Source organism: Heterocephalus glaber, unplaced genomic scaffold (genome assembly GCF_053883595.1).
Source record: "Heterocephalus glaber isolate CG9 unplaced genomic scaffold, H.glaber_assembly_v1.0 deba00000071, whole genome shotgun sequence".
In the NCBI taxonomy this organism is placed as follows: domain Eukaryota; kingdom Metazoa; phylum Chordata; class Mammalia; order Rodentia; family Bathyergidae; genus Heterocephalus; species Heterocephalus glaber.
Window position 1 is genome coordinate 29,447,501 of NW_028258137.1, and position 26,911 is coordinate 29,474,411.

At 40.1% G+C, this 26,911-nt stretch overlaps 1 protein-coding gene and 1 long non-coding RNA gene across 2 annotated transcripts in view; both read left to right on the forward strand.

Annotated features, from left to right (window-relative positions):
- Positions 1–26,911, forward strand: part of Ces5a (carboxylesterase 5A) — a 353,566-nt gene that overhangs the window by 83,276 nt on the left and 243,379 nt on the right. The window lies entirely within an intron of this gene.
- On the forward strand, positions 1,087–26,402 carry LOC147830670 (uncharacterized). Its single transcript, XR_015440767.1, has 3 exons — positions 1,087–5,684; positions 7,116–7,213; positions 13,572–26,402. It is a non-coding gene; the product is annotated as an uncharacterized LOC147830670 (long non-coding RNA).

A 26,911-nucleotide genomic window follows, 5' to 3' on the forward strand; every position in this document is an offset into this window, starting at 1 on the left:
TTTGGGTTTGTCCTGCTCTTCTTTTTCTAGAAGCTTGAGGTTCAGCATCAGGTTGTTTAATTGGGCTTGTTCTGTTTTCCTAATATGCGTATTCACTGCTATGAATTCCCCTCATCAGACTGCTTTCATTGTGTGCCATAGATTCCGATATATTGTATTGTCATTGTCATTTAATTGTAGGAACTGTCTGATTTCTTCTTTAATTTCCTCTGTGACCCATTGGTTATTCAGAAGTGTGTTATTCAATTTCCACATGTTTATGAAATTTTTTGAGTTTCTTTTGCTATGGATCTCCAATTTCATTGCACTATGATCTGATAATATACAGGGGATAACTTCAATTCCTTTGCACTTACTTAAACATGTTCTATGTGTGAGTATGTGGTCTATTTTTGAGAATGACCCATGTGCAGCTGAGAAGAATGTGTATTCTGATTTTGTGGGATGGAAGACTCTGTAAACATCTGTTAAGTTCATTTGTTCAAGAGTTTGATTGAGTTCTAGTATTTCATTACTTATTTTTTGTCTAGTTGATCTATCTATTTGTGACAGTAGGGTGTTCAGGTCCCCTACTATGCTTGTATTAGTGCATATATGACTTTTGATATCTGTTAGTATTTGTTTTATATAGTTGGGTGCACTAGTGTTTGGTGCATAGATATTTATGATTGTCATCTCTTCCACTTGGATTGTTTCCTTTACAGAGATGTAGTGTCCTTCTTTTTCTCTCTTAATTAGTGTCAGTTTGAAATTTACTTGATCTGCAAAGAGGATAGCTACTCCTGCTTTTTTTTTGGTTCCTGTCACATGCAGTATTGTTTTCCCCTCTTTAACTTTCAGTCTATGAGTTTCCTTTTGAATGAAGTGTGTTTCTTGCATGCAGAATATTGTTGGATTTTGCTTCTTGACTCATTCTGCCAGTCTATTTCTTTTGATTGGTGAATTGAGACCATTAACATTGATGGTTATAACTGAAATGTATTGACTTGTCATTGCCATGACTTTTTCTTTTTGTTGGGTTCTCCCCCTTTACATTTAATTTCTTGTCATGCCAGATGGGTTCATTCTGCTTTGCTTCCTGGGGTTGTGATTCTCAATGTCTGTTCCTGGGATATTGTGTAAAATTCTTTGGAGTGCTGGTTTGGTATTCACGAAGTTCCTAAGGTGCTCTTTGTCATGAAAGTATCTTATTTCTCCATCAAGTTTGAAAGATAGTTTTGCAGGGTACATCAATCTGGGTTGGAGGCTGTTTTCTTTTAGGGCTTGGAATATGTCACTCCAAGCTCTTCTTGCCTTGCTGGTTTGTGTTGAGAAGTCTGCTGTGATTCTGATGGGCTTTCCTTTGTATGTGATTTGTTTCTTTTCTCTCACTGCTTGGAGAACATTGTTCTTCTGTTGTGTTTCTGGAATTTTAACAATTATATGCCTATGTGTAGATTTTTTTTGATCAAGGCTATTTGGAGTCCTATATGCCTCACTTATCTGTATGTCAAGCTCTTTTCCCCTGCTTGGGAAGTTTTCTGCCATTATTTCTGTGAAGAGGTTTTTTATGTCATCTCCACTCTCTCCTGTTTCTTCATTGAGCCCAATAAGTCTTATGTTATTCTTGTTTGCATCATCTAGCAGCTGCTGGATTGATTTCTCATGTTCCCTTATAATTTTGAAGCATTTTTTCTTTTCCTGGTCACTAATTGCAATCTTATCTTCTATATCTGAAATTCTGTCCTCACATTGGCTCATTCTGCTGTGTAGACTTTCAGTGGAGTTTTTTATGTCCTGGAAATCTATTTGCATCTGTTTTATGGATTCCATTTGTTTCTTATGTTGGGATTCCATCATGTTCCTGAGCTCCTCTCTAGATTTCTCAATCATGTCTTGCACTAGGGGCACAATTTCTCCTGTTATCTGAGAAATTATTTCCGATTTCATTTTTTCCAGATCCCCTTTTGTTGCCAGTTCAGTGGGTGCAGGTGGTTGAGTATCAGAGTGTTCCATCTCATTTCCCTTTGGGGTTGCTGTAGGTGATCTGGAAGTCTGGTTTTGAGACTTATTTACATGTTTTCTCATTTCTCTGGGGCAGGGGGCTGTTAGCACCTGCCTGGATTACCTCCTCTGAGCTGGGTGAGTTGGGCCAGGGGCTGCGAGCAGTGGTAGGGATGGTGCCCCAAAAGCCCTTTCCTGTGAGCTGGGAGCAGCGTGAGGGATGGTGGCTGGGAAACCCCTTCCTCTGGACCAGGAGCAGTGGGATGGTGGCTCAGAAGCCCCTTCCTCTGGGCCAGGAGCAGTGGGATAGAAGGTGGCCCAAAAGCCCTTTCCTCTGGGCTGGGAGCAGTTGGAGGGATGGTGACCGGGAAGCCCCTTCCTCTGGACCTGGAGCAGTGGGACCTAGTACCTTGGTCTGGTGGTCTGGTGTCCTCTGCGTCTTTGTAGTGTGGAATCAGGTGCCTGCCTGTCTGCAGAGGGGTGATTCAGTGTCTTCTGCGTGACTCAGGACCTCGGTAGGGCGTGCACAGACCTGCCTGTCTGCAGCGGGCTGATTCAGCGTGTGTTCCATAGGACTGGGGATCTTGGTAGGGTGTGGGCAGACCTGCCTGTCTGCAGGGCGGTGATTCGGGGTCTTTAGTGCGACTCAGGACCTTGGTAGGGCGTGCCCAGACCTGCCTGTCTGCAGCGGGCTGATTCAGCATGTGTTCTGCGTGACTGGGGACCTCGGTAAGGTGTGGGCAGACCTGCCTGTCTGCAGCGGGGTGATTAGGCGTCTTCCGCGTGACTCAGGACCTAGGTAGGACCAGTCTGTTTCTTTTGATTGATGAATTGAGACCGTTTACATTTATGGTTATAACTGATAGGTATTGGCTTATCCTTGTTATATTATTTTCCTCTTCTTGGTTCCCTGTCTTTTCCCTCTGGAATTTTTTTGTATAAATTTTTATAGGTTCTTATCACCTAAGTATGTTTTATAAAACATGTTCCCTACTTGTACTAGTAAGAGATTTTTATTATTGGTTGTGTGGAGATAGTTGGTATCTTAATCTTTTTGATGTTGCTAGGATAGAACACTCCAGAATGGATAGTTTATAAAGAAAAGAAATTTATGTCAAAGTTGTGGAGTATGGGAAGCCCAATATCAAGGTGCTGGCATCTGGCAAGAGTTTTCTTGCTGTGTCATTCCATAACAAAAGACTGAAGGACTGGAGAGAAGGTAGGGCAGAATAAGACAGCAAGAAATCTTTTTTTTTTTTATAGCAAATCCACTCTTGCACTAACCCACACCTGTGATGACTACATTGATCCATGCACCCTGGTGACCTAATTATATCTTATTAAGTCCCATCTTCCCGTCACTGTTGCATCAGGGATTTAATATCTAATAGTAATTTTTTGGGGACACAGTTGAACCATAGCAGGAAAAAACCTTTGAGATGACAATTTTAATTTTATATGGAACTTTCACAACTGCATAATAGAGTTTTAAAAGTATATCTTCCTTTACTTTTTATAATGAAGATGAACCTTACTTATTTTTAAAGTTAATGTGTCATCAGGGTGATATTATGAAGTCATGAAGAATGTACTTGTGTGATGCTAATGTTCCATAGTGCTCAAATATTGAGTTAGAGCATTTTTGGTAATTTATCACATGGGATTTGTAAGTATAGGTATGTACGTCATTGTTTTTAAAGGATGCTGAAATCTTGAATGTATTATCAGTGGTATGTATATTCTGAGTGGTGGTGATGTGTATGGAATTCATTATGTACTTCTGTTTACTGTCTTTTGGCAAACTTGGATATATATCTGAGTAGACCAATATATATGGCATTAGAATGTCTGACTATGAGGCTGACCTTGCTCTGTTCTTAGCCAGTGTGATGCTTAATCTTGATTGTCAACTTGATTGACTTGAGAGATTAGTAAAGCACACTTCTGGTGGGTCATGGAGGCATCACTGTGGGAATTATATCTGGTCCTTGGCCCCTTCCTCACTGGTTCTTTCCAATTGCTACCTTGAGCTGAGCAGCTTTTCTCTGTCAGGCCCTTCCATCATGATGCTTCGCCTTGAAACCAGTTGACTATGAACTGAAACCTCTGAAACCATGAGTTAAAAATAAACCTCTCCTCCTTTAAGTTATGTATTTTGGAAATTTTGTCCAAGCAACAAAAAGTTGACTAATATAGCCAGTTATCCCATGCATTTGATCCAGCTCATTAGCACAAGGCTTTTAACATTATCAATATTATTATCAACATTACTTGACAGAGATGTCTATTGCTGATATTTGCATTGCCTAGAACTTTGGAAAAATTATTTACCCAGAAATATTTTCTTCATTCCATTATCATATAGTAATAACACTTGGAGGAATCAAACTTCTGCCTAAGATTGGGCCAGAATGTAACACTTATATAGAAGGCATATTTTCGTTGTATAGCTTCACAAATAGAACACTAACTGGGCAATTTCTTGAAAAGTTCTCATGATCTAAAAGTTTATTAGTCCAATAGTTTTCTTTTTGGTGCTGGAGAATAAAATGCAGGGCCTTTACATGCTAAGCACATGCTCTACCATTGAGCTAACTACACCCTCAGCCCAGCTTAACAGATTTTTTTTTTGGTACCGGGGATCGAACAAGCTTAACAGATTTTTAATACCATTTAATGCCTTAAGAAAGCTCCCCCCCATTTCCTATCTCCATTTAAGGGTTAATATTGAATTCTTCAGAGCAATGGCTTACATAACTTTAGTTCAAGAAAGCAAAAGTTCTTTCCTGTTTTAAACATCCCTGTAGTCTAGAAAAGCTCCTCTGGCCAGCAACATATTAACCTACTTAACTAACATGCACTGTATCCTCAAGGTTAAACAGGGTCCAGTTACAGACCATGGCTGATTTCACATTTTTCCTCTTTGTAGCTCCTTTCTCCTCCCCTCTTTTCTCCCTTAGCTTTACCTGCTTACAATAAAAGTTCAATAGGAGACTAACAATTGGATAATAAAATTTTCTATTTGAATGCCACAAAATGTACTGGGAATTGAAAGTTGCCTTTAATTTTTAAATTAATTAATTAATTAATTATTTTCAGTACCAGGAATTGAACTCAGGACCTTGCACTTGCAAGGCAGGCAAGGCACCACTGAGCTAAATCCCCAGCCCTGAAAGTTGCCTTTTAACTTCAGCAGGGAGGCAGAATAACATGGCCTCTGCCCTTGGCTTGGGGAAGTTTGTGTGGCAAGTACATGAGGCTTATTCTGTTTGCTTGCTATTATTGAATACTTTAGTTCTTTGCAGGAAAATCATACCTATATGGGGTCAGTATTGAGGGGACATAGTCCCAGGAAAGGGAAGTGTTATCCTGTTGATGCCACCAAAACCTGTTAAGGACTATTCATTTTGTTGTTAATTTAGGCATGCAAGGTTGCCACAGCAACAACAATCTCATAGTTCTTTTAAGCCCTCTGTGCAGCAAGCATCTGTTGAGAGTCCTACAAAGGTGTCATAGTATCTCTCCTTCCCATCACAGATTGGACCCCTTGCTTGCTCTCCTTATGAGCTACATATTTTTCAAGGATCCCTAGGGAGAGAAGAGATTCTTTGCTGGAGCCAGACAAAGGAGAAACCTATGTGAAAATGAAGGCTTCCCCCCACCACCATGGCTGCTTCAAAGGACCTCAGTTAGTTTAGAAGGTAGATGATTATTGAAAATCTTGGTTAGCTGAAATATAAATAAGTCCTTGGCAAAGTTCACAGCTAATCTTTTATGCAGGGTGGCCAGAACACTGAGTGTCCTGATTAAAGCCAAAATTGTAAATTCTCTCACAGAGTCCAAGTGGTATGCAGGAATAGGGTGGAATCTCTTGCCAACTATTTTTCATAATCAAAGAATTTCTTAAGAACTATATAGATTTCAGAAAATATGTTTCTTAAAGGGACACATTCCTTTTTCGCTTTTTGTCCCTCTAACCGGGGGATGATAGAGAAAGCTGATGTGCTTTTGAAAGCTTTTGTTGGTATTGAAAGATAATTATCTTTGAAAACATCACTCAACATGAGTCCTGGTCTTAGATCCTGTTCTAATTTATTTCATCTGCAGCACACAAGTTTAAATATCTCTCATATAAGAGAAACCCAAAATATAAAGATAAAAATAAAATACAGATAATAGAAAGTAGAAAGATCTTTTTCAAATGGGAAGGGGATTAAGAGATGAAGGGAGGTGGGAGGGAGGGAAGGGTAAGGGGATGATCAAAGAATCGAGCTGTGTTATGTACATTACCAAGTCCCCAAAAGGAATGCAATTATTATGTACTGCAAACATGTATTAATAATAAAAGCTAAAAAAATGGAGGTGAGTTATAATTTATGGATACATTACATACTAGCCAAATGAAGAGAGCTGAGACAGACAGGTTGTCTTTTCACAGCTATTAAAATAAGATGTTGTAAGTCCTTATAGAATCCTTAGTTGAAACATACATGCAAATATTAGGACACCTGATTGAGTATGTTTATCAAAATTTCATTACAATTTCCTCCTCCTTTTGTCATTATTCTGATTATCAGGATGATCATGAACAGATTGCTGATTTTCTGCAGAGAAGCTTATTCATTCCTCTTCAAAATTCTCTTACCTAATGCTACCTATTGTTCAATCATAAGTAATATTTAATAGTAAAATCTTTTATCGGGAGTAAATTATCTTTGAGAAGGATTCAACTTGAGATTCTTTGTTGATCAAGTAAATTGTCATCTCTCCCCTTCTTAGTTTGGAGAAGAAACCTCTAGACTAATTATTACTCTTAGGCAATAAGGTTGAGCCTGGGTTACTCAGATTTCCAAAAGACAATGAACATGTTTTTGATTTTGTTAGTTTTTTGCAAGTCTTTGTATGGACTCCTGGGACTCATTTCTGGAAGACTCTCCCATCCTAACCGTTCTTTCTGGTCTTTTTTTAGTTTTCTTCCCATATTATCAGCATAGACCTCTTCCTTTTATATTTTTATCTAAGATCATAAAATCATAGTACTTTTGAGTTGGAAATATTTCCCATCTCCTCTTGTATTTTTTTTTCTTCAAAACTTGGCAATACTTGATTATGCTCATGTTGTCTATCTTTAGAACCTTGAAGCTGGACATGGTGGTACACACCTATAATCCCAGCACTCAGGAGGCAGAGTCAGGATTGCCATGAGATTGAGGCCAGCCTGGGCTACACAGTAAGTTCAAATCCAATCTGAACTGCATAGCCAGACTTTGTCTTAACACAAAAACATAACGAAGCAAAACCCCATATATATGGGATATATATATATGGATATGTTAACAGCTGAGCACAACCCAAATATTTTATTATATCCAATTAGTTATACCAATATATATTTTTCTTAACCACTCATTTTCTTATAAAGATTAACTGAAATAATATGTGTAAATGTTCCTTGGAAAGTATGAGGTATTACAGGTAAGTACAGGGTATATGGATATTCATCTTTTATACCTGACCCTGGAGTCCACATCAGCACAATGGCTTGTTCTTGGCCAAAGTGGCAAAATCCTATCAGAAATGCACTACAAAAATATGCATTTCCTTAGACCAAACAGTTTCATTACTAGAAACCTGTACTGTAGAAATATTCATATATGTACATATGACAACAAATGAAAACAGAAGCATTGTAATTGAAAAGCTGGAAACAGTCTTAGTTTTTCATCAGTAGGAAGAAAGTTAAATAAATATCCATACAGTGGAACACACTACCACTATAAACAAACAAGGTTGATATATTCTGCGATTGCATAGAAATATCTTCAAGACATATGGTATATAAAAAAGCAATTCATAAAACTATATGGAGTGTATGATCCCATTTATTGTGTAAAAAGAAAACCACACAGAAATGGAACAAAACCACACCTATTTATGTAAATACACATGTATGTGAGTTTGTAATGTCCCTGTGTCACTGAGCTACCTCCTCTTATTGTGCCCTGTAGCATAGAGTAGAGATTAAGAAATGAGTTCTGGTAGCTGAGGGTATAGCTCTGTAAGAGAGCATATGCTTAGCATACATGATGCCCTCATTTCAACCCCCAGCACCATACACGAAAAAATTAAATTTAAAAATGAGTTCTGGAATCACAATGACTGGCTTCATATCCTGGCATGATACCATGTGGGTGATTATGGACAAAGAACAATTTTTTTGTGCTTTATTTTCCACCTCTAAAATGGAATAGATAATATTAATAATTTTAAATGTATAGAAATAAATCTAGAATACATTTGATTACCCCGAGACACAGGGTGATGTAAATACTCTTGTGTTAGAATATAGTGCTGTGTAGATGTTTTAATCTTATTTTCCACCTCAACTGTAAGTCATGAGTATGAGGACTTTAATGTTTCTGTGTCCCCTACAGTGGCTCCCAAATTCTAAGCACATGGCAGATCTTGAAGACATATGCTTTAAAAGAATGACTTCTTGTTGTCTAAGTAAAAATAAAAAAAGTTTCGACTTGAATTTTTCTGATAAGTTACTCATTCATTAATGTAACAATAAATTATTAATTGAAGAGCAGTTGTTGAATACCCAGTATAGACCAAGCATAGTAGGTGTTGGTATTTAGTGACACCGAAAGGGTTACATTAATATCTAATTAGACTGAGTCCTCTCTGTCAGTCTGTCTTCCTTTTTTTTTTTTTTAATGGTACTGGGGATCGAACTCGGGACCTTGCACTTGTGAGGCAGGTAGCGGAATCACTGAACTAAATCCCCAGCCCCTTCTCTGTCAGTCTGAAATGGTCCAAAGTTTGGTACTTGATCCTGAGTCCCAGTTTGAAGAACACTTTTTAGTGACTCAGATGAAAACTGAGAGGAAGCCAGCAGAGCTTTGGAGAAGCTCATGGAATATGATGTGCTCCAGGTGATTCTGAAGGTCACAGACCCTGAGCATGCTGTCTTCTGAGTGAGAGTAAAGCCATCTCCTCACTGCTGCCCTGCCTGTGTGGACACTCTACCCCACCATCTGGCAAATGGGTAACATTGGGTAAAACACCTGCTCTCTCTGCCTCAGTTTCCTCATCTGTTGAATGGAGGTAACACAATATCCACTTTGTGTTATTTTGTTGATAAAGAGCCATGATACATTTAAAATTACTTAACATAGTGATTAGTATATTTAAGCATTCAAAAATGGTAGCTGTTATTAAAGTTCATTTAAGTAAACATAGTTAATAACATTGTATTATATGCTTGAAAAATTTTAAGAATAGATTATAAGTGTTCTCACCACAATAGATAAAAAATGTGAGGTGATACATACATTAATTAGCTAAATTTAGCCATTGTACAATGTATCTATCAAGACAACATCTTGTACATGGTGTGTACAGGTTTTGTCAATTAAAAAATAGATTTAATCTTATCAAGAAATGATGCAGCCAAGTCATCAGTATGGAAGTCCATGAGACCAAATAAATGTGAAAGTGAGATGAAAGTAGGAGATTTTAAGAGATAGTGAATAAAGAGAATCAGGGGCAGGGTATGAACACAATGGCCAGAGAATGGAAGAATCTTAGGATAGTTAGAATTTGTTCATTCATTCAGCTTCTCATTCCACAAATATTTATTTATTTATTTTTTGGTACCGGGGATCGAGTTCAGGACCTTGCTCTTGCAGAGGCAGGCCTGGTGCCACTGAGCTAAATTCCTGGCCTTCTACACATATTTATTGAGCAGCTAATATGCTTTAGGAACTGTTTTAGATGCTGGTTTTATGCAATGACTGTCATATCCCACTCTCATAACTCATATTTTAGAGGCAGATCTTGGGCTAGATAGTCCCCCTCTTAGCACATGAAGGAATACCTGCTATTCTGAATGATGGGCCCCTGTTTTCTGTTTTCATTAGTCTAGGAAAATACATTAATAAACAACTGCAGCCCTGTCCCCTCTTGGACAGTGGGAAATGAGAAGGTCCTTTTAGAGTACCAACATATAACTACTCAATGGAAATAATGCCGAACTCTGAACAAAGCAAATCTATTTCCTATGACAGCATCAGAAGGATCCTAGAGGCCTAGAGAAATAAAATTTTGGTAAATACAACCCAAGACTGGAAGGCTATGGAGAAACATCCACCATCTTGGATGGTGAGTGTCAGGAATGCAATAGAGGATTTTATTCTGTTGAGGCACAATCATGAGACTTGAGGGGGATGCCTGTCTGCACACCAGAAAGACCCAGCATTCTCATATCTGGCTTCACTCTCAGCCCTGTCTGTCTAGCTCATTACTTCCTGCATCTCTCGCACTGCCAAAGCTCTCCCCAGGAAGGAATCAAGCTTACCCTCCAGGGAAGTCAGGAAGGATTGCAGAGATTTGCTTCATGGAAACAGCCCCCCCCCCCCGCCCCCCGGGAAAGAGCTGTCTCTCTCCCTGCTGTGTGGCTGGACCAAGGAACCCCAAGGCCTGGCAGCAGGTCAGTGCCAAGTCACGCTTCCAGAACTAGACAGAGGCAGAGCATTTAATCTGAACTTAATTCCAACTTCAGTAGCACATTCATTGCCTCTTGTTTTTTATTGGAATTTAATCTTCATGAATCACAATTTTGTTCAGAGGATCCATCCAGAAAAATTCATGATTCAATGGCTCCTGGTCCTTAGATGACTCATAGAGAAGATCAGCTCCCTCTCTACACATGAGGAATCAAGGCTCAGAAAAGTCAAATGAGCAGCCAAAGTACAAGAAAATGGTGAAAGTGCTGAACTAGATACAAAGCTACCATCTCCAAGATTAAGGGTTCTTTCTACCATACATTTTAATTAGTAATAGGAAATCTGCTCAAGAATAGCTTAAAAAGAAGGGGCCAGGAATTTAGCTCAGTGGTTCCGCCACCTGCCTCGCAAGCGCAAGGTCCCAAGTTCAATCCCTGGTACCAAAAAAAAAAAAAAAAAAAAAAGAATAGCTAATAAAAAACAACCCTAAAATAAAGCTCTTAGGCATTGTAGGTAAAAGAAAGTATACAAACGATCTAATACAGGCCTCTGAAAATAGCTTTAGAGTTTTAAAGTTCTCCTGCCTCTTACTTTGTTTAAAATAATGCCTGCACTGGCACAGCCATGAATGCAAGCTGTGTTGTGATGGGCATGCCTGTGTGCGTGCCTGGAGGTGATGTCAGTGTGGTCTCTGGAGATTTTCAAATGATAACTCCTCTTGGGTTTTATTTAGTAGTAAAAACAATCTGGTGGTTTTGGTTTTCCTTGTTTTATGAGCTAGAGGAGTCAGCCAGGAGGACACTATCTCCTGATTTTCCATGTGGTCATTATCCATAATCTATTTAGACCACATTTAAGACCACTGGATCTTAAATGATCCCCCAGAGACTGTACATGTGGTCATCTGTGGGGAGGGAAATAGAGAGGTGTGCAGGCAAGGAACACTGGCCAAAATATTTCTTCTGAAAGCTTGCATATGTCCAATGTGAATTCACCACTGGAAAACTGCCATATTTTCTATTTTAAGGTTTCTATGTCCTTTATGTCACTGAGCTACTCCTTATTCTACTCTGTATTGTGGATAATAGAGATGACAAATAATGGGTCCTGGAATTAGAATGTCTGATTTCAAATCCTGGCTGTGTATTTACTAAGTGTGTGATTAGGGTAAATGACTTCATCCTTCTGTGTTTGTTTCCTCTCTGTAAAATTATTTGAAAAATTTATCTAACTCAAATGACTAATGTGAAGACTAACTAGACATAATATATACAAAATAGAGATAGTACTGGGCATACAGTAGCCACTTACTGCTACTGGCTACTGTTAACACCTCTTGCTCATGTAGCTCAGATTATGGAAAGGTACTAGATCAATGGATCAGGAGATGCAGGGTCTGGTCCAGGGTCTCACTTCTACATAGCTGCATGAACTTGGGACAGTCACTTTATCCCAACTCATAGAACACAAAATATGAAAGCAAGTACATCCAGCATTTTCATTTTATAAATGAAACTGGGCCTCAGAGAGAAGAAGAGACTCACCTAAAATACCCAGGGAGTCAGTGTCTAGGCAGGATGAGCCAGGAACATTCCCTTGACTTCTAGCCCAGAACTTCCCATCAGTACTTGGGACACAAAAGACCTTGCCAAGTGTCCTAAACTTTAGTGAAGATTTGAGGACTGTGGGTTTGATGAGAGGTGATTCCCTAATGTGCTGTCTTGGGATCATGGCCATCCCAAAAGCAGTGGATTCTAATATGTCATGGTTGATTTTTAAGTATATCAGAAGTAGAGTGAGTGGTTCCTTTAAAATGCTATTGCATAAGAGGGTGAGGATGTAGCTTAGTAGGAGGTGTGTGCTTTGCAAGAATAAGGTCCTCGGTCTGATCCCTAGTAACAGGAAAAAAATATGTACTTTAAGACACTGCACTGGAGATCCCAGTAAACCCATATCAGCCAAACAGGACAAAGTTAGGCAGGTTCTTAAAGTTCAGTGACTTAAAATTTGACTGTTTCTTTTTTTCCTTATTTTGTTCCTTCCAGAGCAAGTTAGAGCAACACTGTCTCTACCATAGGCTGTGGAGGTATCCTTTTGAACTTGCATTACAGGCCCATGTCATCCCTTTTCTTCTCTCCTCAGATTCTCACTCAGATCTTGGGATCATAGGTTGGCCATATTTCAGCTGTTGGGTGTGTGGCTTTGACCTGCAAGATCCTCTTACTGTTCTGTACCCTAGCCATGGCAGACACTCCACAAAGCCAGTCCACCACTCATTATTCTAAATATATCCCAGGCTTATCTCTGGGCCATTGCATATTTTATGCCTCTTCATTGCTTCTCTGCTCAATCCTCATACTTTTGTGATGTCTATAGAGCCTACAATCATCTCCCTTCTTAGAAGTAGTCCCCTGTTCCCCAAAACTTTTTTTTTTCCAGTAGTGGGGATAGAACTTGGAGCCTCTACACTGAGGTGGAGCCCTAACACATTTTTTATTTTTAAATTTTGAGACAGTGTTTTGCTAAATGTCTAAGTTACCTAGACTGGGCTCAAACTTGCTATCCTTCTATCTCAGCTTCCCAGAGTTCTGGCACTACAGATGTGTGTCACTAGGCCTGGCATCCTTATAACCCTTGAAACACATATCAACTATAACTGGTAGTTATTGTATGTCTGTAGTGGTCTTGCTTCCCTGACAAGCTCCTGAAAAATCACATATGGACCATCTTCTTATCCCCCTAAAGCATTTAGCAGAGTTTTTTTGCCCATTGTAGGAGCTGTTAGATCTGTTTTAGCAACTGTTGACTGAGTGGTGGCATGGGAGTCAGAGGCTCAAGTCTTAATAGAAAGGTTTCTCCTTCATAATCAAAAGTGCTTCATTCCCAGGTATCATTGCAAGTCCTTGGTGAATCAGTCAGCCAACCATCTTTCTTTGGTTACAGCTATTGTGAGTCTTCTTGAATCTTTGGCATTACCTAGTTGCTTTGAGGATTCTGCTTTTTAGAAATCTAGTGGGACACATTTTTGAAATTAAAGTCAAATTAAAATTAATTTTTCTTTTCTTTTTCTGTTGCCAGAAACCAGGGATCCAAGATGGACAAGCAAAACAATTAATATACTTTAAAACTGCAAGTAAAGTTGAATGAGTTCAAAAGGCAAGATGAGTGAAGAAGTCCTAGAGTCTTCACCCACCCACTCATTAACTCAATCAGCAAACAGACTGAGCATTTTGATCTTTTGCATTTTAGGAGGAAACGTGATTGTGCATTATTTATGCAAAGCCTGTGCTAGAGCCTGTGCTTCTGAAATTCTGTTGAGTAAAATAAGTGGTCTGAAGTAGTTTGTGTCCACAAATCAAACTCAATGTTTTATTTCCTAAGATCAGATTCTCCAAAACAAATGCTATCCCCCAAATTCAGGAAAAAAATGAGAAAAATGCAAAGCTTAATCTTGGGAGACCCTTAAACAAGCCTTTCCTCTTCTATTTTGTTTGCTTTCAAAATTTTGTATTCAGAGAATAATAGGTGAGCATTTCTATGACTAATTAAAATAAATGTAAATTGGAATTCTTGGGCGAGTAATTAAAGTAAGCAACTCATTGAGTAATGTTTATTTTTTAGCTCCTAGATTGAAAGTTTCATTCCTCTTCATGTTGCATTTTTCTCTTTCTATTTTTTTCAATCACAGAGATTAAAACAGCCTGAATTTACAATAGCATCTTGTAAAAGGAGGGGGTGGAGACCTGCAGTGGTTTTAGTAAATAATGCACTTTGATGTCTCCAATGTGAAATCCATATTTTGAGAGCCCTGATGGATCTAAATAGTATTTGAAATAAAAGTTTAAGCCCCAAAGCTGTGGCCATTTGCAGGGAAAAAATGCCTGTGAAAAGTGGATGTTGACATTCATCTCACATCTCACCACTGGATCTTACAATAAGTGTTTCCATTCTTCTCTGTAAAGCTTGGGTGGTGTACATATCACATGATTGTGGTGTGTCCACTCTTTTGGCTGCTGCCCACAAAGTTATTAATAGCTGCTAACCTTGGCTCAAGACTTTGGGCAATTCATTTGTGCTAGGTAAGAAAAGGTAGGAGAAAAAGACTTCCAGTAACACATTGTTTTCTGAAAAACTATAGAAGTATCTTAAAAGCCCCTCTTTTGACCATCAGAAATACCTGTGAGATCTAACTGTAGTTAAGGATTGATGTCTTGAGGCTGGATTGGTCTCACTAGTTTGCTTTCACGTGCAGGTGCTTTGGTGCAATTTTAGATATTTCACGGACCTTTGATTATATTCATAAACTCCTGGGTAGCAGGAAGCTTTGAAATCCAATAAATATAAAAATCCAAGAATAAATTTCAAGAATTAAGTTGCTGCTAAAAATCTCAAGATGAAATTAATTTTGTTTCTGCTTTGAAGCCCCCTAGGTCAGATAGGGCATTTGCATCAAAGTGGATCTCAGGAGCTCTGGTTCCTTCTGCTATCATGTTGTGTTTGTGATGTCATGAGTGGTTACCATGGAGGTAATTATCATGATGTGGGAGATGTGTGAATTCAGGTGTGAAGAAGCTAAGCAGTGAGAGATTGATCTTTGAGAAAAAGGGACAAATCTCCTTTCATTCCAACTTCCTTAGTAACACAAGGGTGAAGCAGAAAAAAAAAAGAATGTAAATATGATAACTGAAAATTAGCTTCGGAACAGCATACTTTTTATGCTTTGCATGTCATATTGGAAAGTATTCTATTTATTTGTTTTTTTAAAACATATTTTGGTCACATATCTTGTAGGAATGCTAAAAATATATTTTATGTTCTTCCTTGGGAAAAAATATGGCTGTGCTAGAAGAAGAGAATACAATATCATGAAGCCCAAGGAGAACAGGAAAATCTTTTGCGTGATACTCTAGGAGGCTCAAAGGTGATGTTTTTGCCCAGTTTGGGAGTTGAGGGAGGCTGCTGCAATCTGCAAACACTACAAACATAAGATACAGCAAAGCTAACAATGCAGCCAGACTGGCTTTCTGCTGGCATTTGACAAGCTAGGGAAATGAGACTGCAAAAAATCCACAGGGAATTCTTTCTCCCTTCATGTTAATGAAGCAGTGTACATTTTTTTCTTGGGACTAGGGGTGGTGGGGTGAGGGCTCATGTTGCTGGGCAAGTATTTTAAGGAAATGATCCAGAATCCCCTGTCTCTGGCTTGGAATAATCAATGTCATTACTGCTGGTTTGGAAGCTTAGTCTTTTCTTGGAAAGGACCCAAGGCTGACAGAGTCAAGTAAATACTCGGAGCGCTGGCTGGTGATAGACCCTGCTGAGTGGATACGCTGAGTGCCCTTCAACACTGGATTCTGTGTGAGACCTGGGTTCAAATCTCAGCTTTGTCAGGGTGAATTCTCTCTTTGACCTTCACCAAAGCCCTTAACTGCTCTGGTTTCTCATTGTATTAATCAAATGGGACTATTGTAACAATAAGTATATTGGACATAAAATTCATATATTTTTAGGTGGTCTATAAATGTGAGGAATTAGACCTTGTTATCTGGAGTTCCATGTCAATACATGGATTTTTTTCCCCTGTGATATCCTTCCTGACCTACAGCAGAGCACTTTCTTGGGGAGAATTGATATTTTCAGTCAACTCTCCACGGCACTGCTTTGAGGAAAAGAAGGTGATGCCCCTAGAAAGGATCCTCAGTTCCCGTAGGGTCAAGTGCAAATTCCTTAGCCTGGTATTTGAGGCTTTACCTAATTACTCCCCAGCTAAGCCTTCTGCTCTTACTTCTTTATTCCAACAGGTGACCCCTTCATCTTGGTCAACCTGAGTGGCCACTGGACATGCCTGTTATCTTCCTTGCAGTTGTTTCTTCTTTTCTAACCAAACCAACCTATATTGATCCTTCCTTGTGAACAACACCTGTTACTGGTGTCACATGTGCTTTGTATATCTGTGTACTGCATAAAGATCTTTGGCTAGGGCAGGGGCACATGGGCTTAAAACTTGCCAGGTCATAAGTCCTGCTGAGGATCTATGTCTTCCTGAGGAAAGGCACCTTTTTCTAATTAGAAATGGATTGGAGAGGGTAGGAGTGACTCTACATGTATTGATAAGGCTAATTTTGCATTAATGTTTGCTGTGTATTTTCTCAAGCTTATAGGCTTCTTGAGGATGTAGGCTTTGCTTTGATGTAGATGTTGCACATAAAATAATTTACAGCTGTTTTGAGTTATCATGAGAGCACTGGTTCTGAGCCAGAGATTGCACTAGAAGCTCTTTGAGGACAGAACTTCTGGTTTTTCTACCTGCCATACTGTGCATCTCAGAAGTCCTTAAATGAGAAATACATCCCCAGGAAATCTGATTGCTTACTTATTTATAGTAACAGAAAACATAAATGACATTCTCCTTTTTAAATTCTGTAGTAGCAGTCTTGGCTTCTTGGATGGGGAAGTGAGGAATAAAATGGCAGTTTCCCCTCAGAGAGTGTGATTCTGGGTCTTAGATAAGGCTTTTGGGTGTGAGTTGTTCTGGTCCCTTCCAGAGCAGCAGTGTACTGGGGCTTTGTGGTGGATCAGAAAAGTGGCCCGCACCTTACTGCTCACTCAACGGTGTGTGTCTTTTATGTGCCAAGCACACCAGCAGGGAATCAATGTCTCCATTCCCAAGGTGTTTCTGGATCATTATAGAGAAAGACAGATATATAGACAAGTAGCCATGAACTGAGACAAGAGATGCCACTGCACAAAGAGCAGGTACTGAGCCTATGAGGTCAGGATGAGGCAGCAGAGAACCTGCTCTGTCCATGCAAGGACAGGCATAGGTGGAGTGACTCGAGAGAGAAGATAAGTTTAACAGGTGGTACAAAACAATCTCATTCATGTTTGCACCTTTTATGATCCATGTGCCGGTGACTTTAAAAATGTGTGTCTCCATCCAAATGCAGACCTCCATCCAAGCTGCATCCTTTACTGTCATTTTTACCTGGAAGCCTCAAAGGCTCCCTAAACCCAATCTGTGCCAAACTAATCTCAGGCTCTTTTCACCCAAATCTGATCATATTCTGGAGTTTCATCTTTCCAGATGGCACTACCCATTCATCTGGTTTGGTAAATGCTGGCTTGGTAAATTAATTTGCTTGGCTTGCTCTCTACTCCCAGCTCCCAGTCCAAGTTTACATCTGCATCTCTTGTCTGGAATGGATGCAGTTTCCTCCTCACCAGATGTCCATGTCCACTCTGGGCCTTCCAGCACCTTCTCACAGCAGCTGGAATAATCATTTCAAAATGCAAGTGTGATCATATCATATGCTCCCCAAACTACATTCCTCCCCCACTAAAGCCTCTTAATGCTTTTTTGTTTCTCTTAAGATAAAGATTCAAATTCTCAGCATCACCTCTTGAGTGTCTCATAGCCCCTGATAACTTTCTCTGCTTCCCTCACCTGCCCCAGACCTGAGTGTCCTGCGTGGCTCTGGCCTGTCACAGGCCTCAGGGCCCAGCAGCTCCAGTAGCTTGAGGTGCTCTTCTGTTCCTGCCACCCCTTCCTCTCACCTTCTTTGCCTAATTAATCTCTTCTCATTTTTCAGATATCAGCTCAAATATCACTTCTTGCCTCAAAGCATATTTTATCAAATATCACATATTGTGTAAATAAACCACACATTTCTTTTTGTGGTTATTTGATTGATGTCTGTTTTCCCTGAAAGAATTGTGAACACCTGCATCCTGGATGAGTTTGCCCTGTACCACATTTCCAGTGCCCAACACAGTGCGTGATATATTGTAGACTCAATTAAATTTTCATTGAATGAATGAATACATGAAGCTTGTTCTGAAATGAAGAGCCATCCAGTAGGAAGTAGCTAGAGACATGGCCTAGGATCAGTTTGTGGCTCAAATAGTGCCCTGTAGGGATGGAGGGTGCTATGCAGCCTGTAATGCAAGAACCTGACTGGGCAAAGGCTAGGTTTTAGGGCAGTAGCTCTGAGAAGGGAGGTTAAGGGTCTTGTAACAAGGGACACGTGGTAGGAGGCATCTGATGAAGACAACCTGAACTGGGGCAGTAGAAGGAGAAATGGAGAGGTAGGGTGTCTTAGTTACTTTTCTTGTTGCTGAGACAAAATACCCAACACCTAAAGTTAAAGGAAGAAAGGCTTATTTAGCTCACAGTTTGTAGAGGTTTCAGTCCATAATTGGCTGGCTCCAAGGCAGGGTGGCATGGCAGAGAGGCATCACAGAGGAGAAAAAGCAGTTCATGTAATGAAAGGCAGGAGGCAGCAAAAGCAGCAAGCAACGGCAGCAAGCAACAGCAGCAGCCCTCTTTCCATCCCTTATATTCTAGCCTGGCTATATACCCTTAGGGCAGGTAGCTCTCACAACCAGAGAGGGCCTTCCCATTATCAACACCCAGAGCTATGCCAAACCAATCGGTGGACTAATTTAGTAACCACACACCCTTAATCCCAGCATCACACACTCTAGACCCAGCCACCTTTAAAAAGACCCACGTATGACAGCATGAGGCTTTGGGGGGACATCTAGACACAAGCCATAACCTAGGGACAAATGCTTTTTAATATTTTCTATTTTTTTCTTTCTAGGAAAGGCAGCAAAAGGATCAAGGGACTTCATGTGATTTTAGAAGTTTTAACCCATCTAATCTGAATCTGTCTAATGTACATGGGGAAGGAGAGGGGTTCTATAGTCAGTGGGAGTAGTGGGCAATGTGGGGGAGTCATGAATCTGGAAATCCTTCCCCTTTCCTGGGCATATGTGGCCTATGGAATAGGGGGGTCTTTTAGTTTATTTGGGTGGCTATAACAAAGAGGTATAGATTAAATAGCTTATAAATAGCAGAAATTTACATTTAATAGCTCTAGAAGCTAAGCCGTCCAAGATCAGCGTGCCAGCATGAATGGGGTCTAGTGAGGACTCTCAAACTAGTTCTCTGGTCTCTTCTAAGGCTACTAATCTTATTCATGAGGGCTTTATCTTCATGACCACATTGCCTTCTAAAAGCTCCCCTCCAAATACTATCTCATTGAAGATTAGATTTCAATATAGGAATTTGGAGGGGACAGAAACTTTCAATCTGTAGAAGGAGGACAAGGTGATGTTAGGGCCTGCTGTTCTGAGCTGCTGTCAGATTGGTGTATAAGGGGGAATGGAATCCAGGGACACTCCTTTTGGACTGGACATTTCTGGTCCCCATTTTTCTAGCCTGATCTGAGATGTCCGTCATGATATCCTGTCTTAACTGAGACACCGTTGAGTATCTTAGAATAAAGGGTATTTTGAGAGGGGCATAGTGTGGAAGACAAATTGGTCTTGGGACCAGGGAGATATATAGTGCATAACAAAGCATATTTCCCTTGCCTTGGGTTTGGGGCCACACCTCCAGTTCTGCTATGCATTTCTATGTTTCCTATCCTCTGAGTCACAAATGTAATACTAGGGCGATAATATGGGTGAAGTGGGTAGAACTTGATGCTGCTAAATTTTAGCTTTGGGGAAATATGTTTTTTATTGATGTACAGCACCTCTTCTAAAATGTCACTAATATAATAGAGCTGCTGTGTTGATAGTGTTTATGGCTATTGCATCTTATGCCATTTGTCATTTTTAAACCATAAGCAGGGATGCTATATTTGGTTGTGCATGTTTTGCCTTGCCCAGTTCTGGCTGGCACTGTTCCCATAGGCATGGTATCCCCAGGAATTATCCAAGAAGGCCATTTTGCCCATGAAGTGTGTAAGGCAGGCACTAGCTTTATTTTGCTGGCTCAGAATGGTGAAATGCCTTGTTCAATGCCATGTGACAGGTAAATACTGGAACTGCAGTCAGGGCACAGCTTCTGAATCTAAATCTGGCCTTAATTTTGCTGCTTCCTCCTGGCTGATCAGTGATTGAGTAAATGAGTGAACAGAGTAAAGGCAAAGCTTCCATTCAGGAGCCAAATGGGCACACAGGGTAGTAATTTGTTTTGAAAGGCTCTGAGCACCATCAATAGAACAAGCAGCCCTAATCTGCAGCTCACTTGCCTGACAGGGTGAGCCCTGGATGATGTAGACGTAGGTGTTTTCTACTTTCCTCCCTAAACCCCTTACATCTCCTTGGCCATAACTCCCCTGCCTGTCCTATTCCTGCAGGGGTCTCATTTTCAATGATTACCAGGTCATCTTATTCCACAAGGTGTTCATCATAAACTACATTATTGTTTCACCCAGGAAATACAAAAGACAGAACAGCCTTCAAAACACAAAGGAATTAATCCACCAGTGTAGAATTCCTGACTGGATTGGAGAGTCATGAATCTGTGGGTCCTTTTGTTGGAGATCAGGAAAAGAACTTAGAAAATCACATAATGCAGATGAGAAACTGGAGGCTCTAAAAGTGTAGAACCTACACTTTTCCCATTATATCACATTCCTTAAAATGGCATCTCCCCAACACATTTTTCATACTACTTGGCTGAGGACAGCCTTGCCTTTGGACTGTATATGCCCCATTAGTGTTTGGGGAAGGATGAGGGGAGTGTCAAGGGTAGAGGGAGTGTGGACAGCAGTGTCCCAGACCCTGGTGTGACCTGGGATCCCTGCTTTTAAATGCCATTATGAAATGCAGTCTGTCAGGAGCTCAGTGCTCCTCCCATCAGACTAATGCAGCTGGGGTGGAGGAGCAGACTGGTGGCTGGCTCCCTGGCAGTCTCTTGGAGCCTGGGAGAGGGATTATGCTTGCTCAGTGGGCCTCATCACTGTAATAAAAATGGGAGTGATGCTTATCGACTCATCAGAACTGCCCATTTAGATGATTACTCCATTTCCAATCCCATTTCTAGAGAAAAGAGGATTGCTGGACACTTCCTCCCACCCTACCCCCACCCCTGTTAGGGTTGTGTTTGTCCTGGTGGCTACATGAGAGAATGTGTCAGAAGTAGGCACACGGCAGGCTGAGAACGTTGCCCTCTTTGTCTTCCAGATCTGGCAGGCCACAGTGGGATGGCTTCCCCTGAGAGGCAGGAGAAGAGGAGAAACAGCCCAGCAGGGGCCTGGAGCAGCTGGCTGGCATCACTAATTTCCTGCAGGGGACTTTGGTGGCCGAGTCCACGTCACTCTCACTCTTCTCTTGCCCCTCAGTGTTCTCTCAGATGTTACTAAAATAGGCAAATGCAACTTTGGGCTGTGCTAGGCTAAATGCAGTTATTTAACCTCATCTCTATGGAACCCAGGTATAAAGCAACATCACCTCTTTGGAACAAGATGGGGAAGAGGTGTCCCCAGGTAGCTGGAATGTACGTTATGAACTTTCACTTGCTGCACAGGAAAGCCTTTGGGGTGTGGTGCAAAGACCCCATAACTGTTACTTCACATAGAGCTCTAATTCACTTGATAAGCTGCTTTTTGACACCTGAGCAGGTAGAAAGCAGTGACTTGCAGGTGATGGAAGAGGGCCACAAGCTGGAACTAAGAGTTGAGTTAAACCAAGGAGGTAACATTCATGGGGACAGCTGTGGATGGAATCCTGCTCAAGGGAGGATTTTGGACAAATATCCCTGAGATCTCCTCCCTCCAACATTGGAGTCCAGGGCTCTGAGCATCTCTGGTTTGATTGTGTTTGTGAGGGGCAAAGAAGTGGGGGAAAGGAGACTTCAGTGGGGAACTGGTGCTTAGCAGGGAGTGTGGCCTTGTGTTCTGGGAAGGCCCTGAGTTTTGGTGCTCAAGAATACTTGCTTGCTTTTGCTAAGTCCCCCAGGCTCAGTTTCTGTTCTCAACTCTCCTTCAGCCTTTGCCAGCAAGAATGAATTCTTATGGATGTTTATAAAAGAGTATTGTGAGGTATGGGGGTTGAATGGATAGACAAGGGTTTGGGGTGAGACAGGCCCATGTTCAGATGCTGGCTCCCCACTAAGTTAACTGGGTGACTGGTAAAATCACTGAGCCTGTTTCCTCATCTATATGCCTATGCTGGTAGTTGTATATCATGCACCTTCCTGGCTATGTCTTTCCTTACTGCCCTCCTTACTGTTCCCAAGGTAAGTGCCTTTCCAGGCACAGTTGCCAGGGTGCCCAGTAAAATTTGAGTTTCCGTTCAAAGATGGATGTGTTTAGTATAAGTATGCTCCAATTATTGCATTGGATGTACTTATACTAAGAAAAATCATTGTTAACCTACAATCCAGATTTAACTGAGCTTCCTATATTTTTAAATAAACTTTGTTTTAAATTCATTTTAGATCTATGGAAAAATTATGAAGATAGTACAGCAAGTTACCATATACCTGCACCCAGTTTTACCTATTACTATGTTACATTGCATGATATATTGATATTGTCATTAACTAAAGTCCATACTTTATTAGATTTCCTTAGTTTTCCCTAGTATCCTTTTCTGTTCCAGAGTCTCATTCTGCATACCACATCACATTTAGTTGTCATGCCTTCTTAGGGTCCTCTTGGCTATGACAATGTCTCAGCTTTTCCTTGTTTTTGTTAACATTGGTAGTTTTGAGGAGTACTGGTCAAGTGTTTTGTAGAATGTCCCTTAATTTGGGTCTGTCTGATATTTTCTCACAATTAGGTGGGGTGATGTATTTTGGGGTAGAAGACCACAGAGGCACAGTGCCAGTCTCATCCCAATTTTTTTTTTTTTTTTGGTACGAGGGATTGAACTCGGGTCCTTGCGCTTGTGAGGCAAGCTGTGGAACCACTGAGCTAAATCCCTGGCCCTCATCCCAAATTTTTAAGGGTGTATATATTACCCACATTACTTATCACTTTCAGTGTAAATCCTGATCATCACCACAAGAGTGTTCATTGGGTTTAGCACCCTGTATATTTGCTAAGTCTGTAACTCTATTCCAGGTGCACCGATCCTTCACAACTGGGCTCCTGCTTACTGCTGCAGACTTTTCTGCACTTTACACAGGGAACTGCTGGCAATGCCCCTAATGAACTCTCTGTCTCTTTTATTGCTAGGCCTTTGCAAATGCTCCTTTCTCTGCCTGGAATGCTGTGCTCCTCTAGTTCCCACCTCCTCCTCCCCTTCCCCTGGTTAACTTGCTTACCAGTTGTGCTTTAGTGTCTCACTCCTGAGGTGATTTCTTGAACCTTCACTGTCTAGATGAGACTAGGTGCTGGTTTTCTGTTCTGGTCTCATTCTATGGTGGTACTTGTCATACCATGGTAATGATCTATTTAATTTTCTGACTCCCTAATCCCAATGCATCTCTGACATCTTACACATTGCTTATTGGAACTCAATTAATAAATGGATGGTTATATCAGAAAATCATGGTCAAACATGTAGCCTAATGCCTGCCTTGTAAAGAGTAGATGCTTAGTAAATGCTTGTCTCTCTCAATGTAGAAAAATATTCTTCTAAAAACAAAACAAAACAAAACAAATCAAAAACAGAAAAAGAAAAAGTATTCTAGGGCCGGGGATTTAGCTCAGTGGTTTCGCCGCCTGCTCCACAAGTGCAAGGACCCGAGTTCGATCCCCGGTACAAAAAAAAAAAAAAAAGAAAAAGAAAAGAAAAAGTATTCTTCCCTAGATCTGAGCAGCTATCTCAAATTTGTGCTTGCCAAACACCCTCACTGTCTATCCCTGCCTAGAGCTGAGATTCTGGAGCAATGGTCTCCTATGATTTCCTGAGACCCATTGTTACCTGTGTCAAAATGTCAAGGAGGCCACTTAATGAGGGAGCTGCTGGACTAAGTAGGCTACACACAGTCAATTTGAAAATTAAAAAGTCATCTCCCAATGGAGAAACTCCAAATTACACACCTCTTGGCCCAAATTTCTGAAATCAGGCCCCTGACCCATTGCTATTTGGTAAAAAGGATCCACCTCACTCTCTTTGTGGCCCACATGTAACACACATCTAAGGATATTTAAACCTGTTGTTGCTTGTTCTTGATGACTAGTGTACCTATTCAACCACACTTCCAGCATGGCTGTGACTCTATCCCTGAGTCCACAAGGTCAGAAATAAAATGGTCCGAAAAATGTCTGATGAACTTGGGACTAAGTATAATATCTTCCATCATAATGTTTATTATCTACTTAGTACCAGGTGTTTTACTTTCCTCACTTCTAGTCCTCTCAATAACCTCCAAGTTTGGAATTATTACTGCTATCTTACATATAATGAAACTAAGGTGTGGAGTCCTTAAGAAATTTGCCCAAATTTCACCTTGGTCGAGCCCAGCCTGGTGCTCAGGCCATTGACTTCATCTGGAGCTCCCCTGACTGAGTCTGGCTGCCTCTGCATGCTTAGAAAGTTCGGAAAGAGAGTGCTTTTCTCCAAGGGCTTGTGCTCATCAGAGGGGCTCTTGGGTCCACTCTTCCCTTTGTATTCCAAGGACATCTCACTAGAGCAGGTCCTCATCAATTCATTTCTGTACACTGTCCAGAGCCTTCTTCCTGAATTCCTGACCTCAGGTTCCTCGCCACAGTCAAATCACTCTTGTGCTACCGTTATCCCACGTAGGATTCACAAGAATGCCCATTTTTAGCCTTATACATCCTTTGCATTGCCTCCAGAACGTTGTACTTTATTTTGTTCCCCTGTCTCCACCTGAATCAGCCACACCAAGTTTTTGTATGACCCTGTGCAGACCATGGATGCTACCACCTCAATATGGTGAATCATACCTTGGAAACTTCAAACCTTCTCTCTATGCCTCAGATTTCTCCTTTCCTTTAAGTTCCTGGTTGAATTTCCCCATGAAACCTATACTGATTTGTCCTTTACCCACTTCTCTCACCTCAGATATGCAGTAGCACCTGAGTATGCAAGGCATGCATTTGTGAAGAATGCCTCTCTGGCTTGTGTAGGACTATGGAGTGTATCCCTGTATTTCCAATTCAGTTTATTCATCTGAATTGCTGCATCTTGCAGTCAAAACTTCTCATAAAACACAATTTTATTGAGGTATCACATACATACAATGAAATGCACTTGCTTCAAGTTTTCAGTTTGATATGTTTTAACAAATGTATATACCAATAAGTAACCACTACCACAAGAAGACATAGAAGATTTACATCAACCTAGAAGTTCTCTCGGTCCTTTTAAAGTCAATTTCTCTATTCATGACTCAGGCAACCATTCTCTGGATTTCTATTACTATAGATTAGTTTTTCCTGCTTTTAAACTCCATATAAATCTAATCACGAAGTGTAGTCTTTTGTGTCAGGTTCTTTTTGCCCAGAACAATGTTTTAGAGATTTCTCCACATTCTGTGTATTGATAGTTCAGTACTTTTTGTGCTGAATAATATTCCATTTTATAGATATACCAAAACTGTTTATCCAGTCACTTGTTGAGGGTCTTTGGGATTATTTATAGTATTTGGCTATTGTAAATAAAGTGACTAAGAAAGTTTATGCACAAGTCTTTGTGTGAATATTTTCATTTTTCTTGGGTACATAGCTAGCAGGGAAATTTCTGGATCATATAGTAAGTGTATATTTAACTTTACTTGAAACTATCAAACTGTTTCCAGAGTGACTTCCATTTTACATCCCCACTAGCAGTGTATGAGAGTTCCAGTTACTCCACGTCTTCACCAACACTTGGTATTGTCAGTTTAAAAATTTTTAATGTGTACATTAGTGGCATCTGATTATGATTTTAATTTGAATTTCCCTGATGAAGAAAGACGTCAAACTTTAATAAGATACACTCATTGAGCATTCATATATTTTCCTTTCTGAAGTGTATGTTGAAACATATACCTGTTTATAATTTTTGATTATTTCTTTTTGATTATTGAGTTGTAAATTCCTTTTATAGTTATATGTAAGTCCTATCAAATATATGTATTTTAATTTCTCCCAGACTTGTCTTTTTACTATATTAGTGATGTCTGTGAAGATAAGAATTTAAAAGTTTTGGTGAATCTAATTTATTATTTAATCCATTTTATGATTATTAATTATTTTTATGATTAATATGTTTTATGTCCTATGAAATTCTTATCTGCTGTAAGTTGTGTAGATATTCTCCTAAGTTTTCTTCTAAGAGTATTATAGTTTTAGTTTTTACGTTTAGTCCAACATATGGTCTATTTTGTTGAATGTTCCATGTGTACTTGAAAAGAATGTACATTTTGTACCTAGTGAGTGAATGTCATTTAGATCAGGTTGGTTGACAGTGATGTTCAAGCCATTTATATTTTCATTGATTTTCTGTCTACTTGTCCTGTGAATTATTGAGAGGAGTGTTGAAAACTCTAACTGTAATTTAAATTTGTCTATTTATTTTTTCATTCTTGTCAATTTTTGTTTCATGTATTGTGAAGCTCTGTTATTAAGTGAATATCTATTCAGGTTTGTTTTATCTTCTTGCTTGTTAAACAGACTTCTTTATAGTTATGAAATGTCTCTATCTCTCTGGAGATGTACATTGCT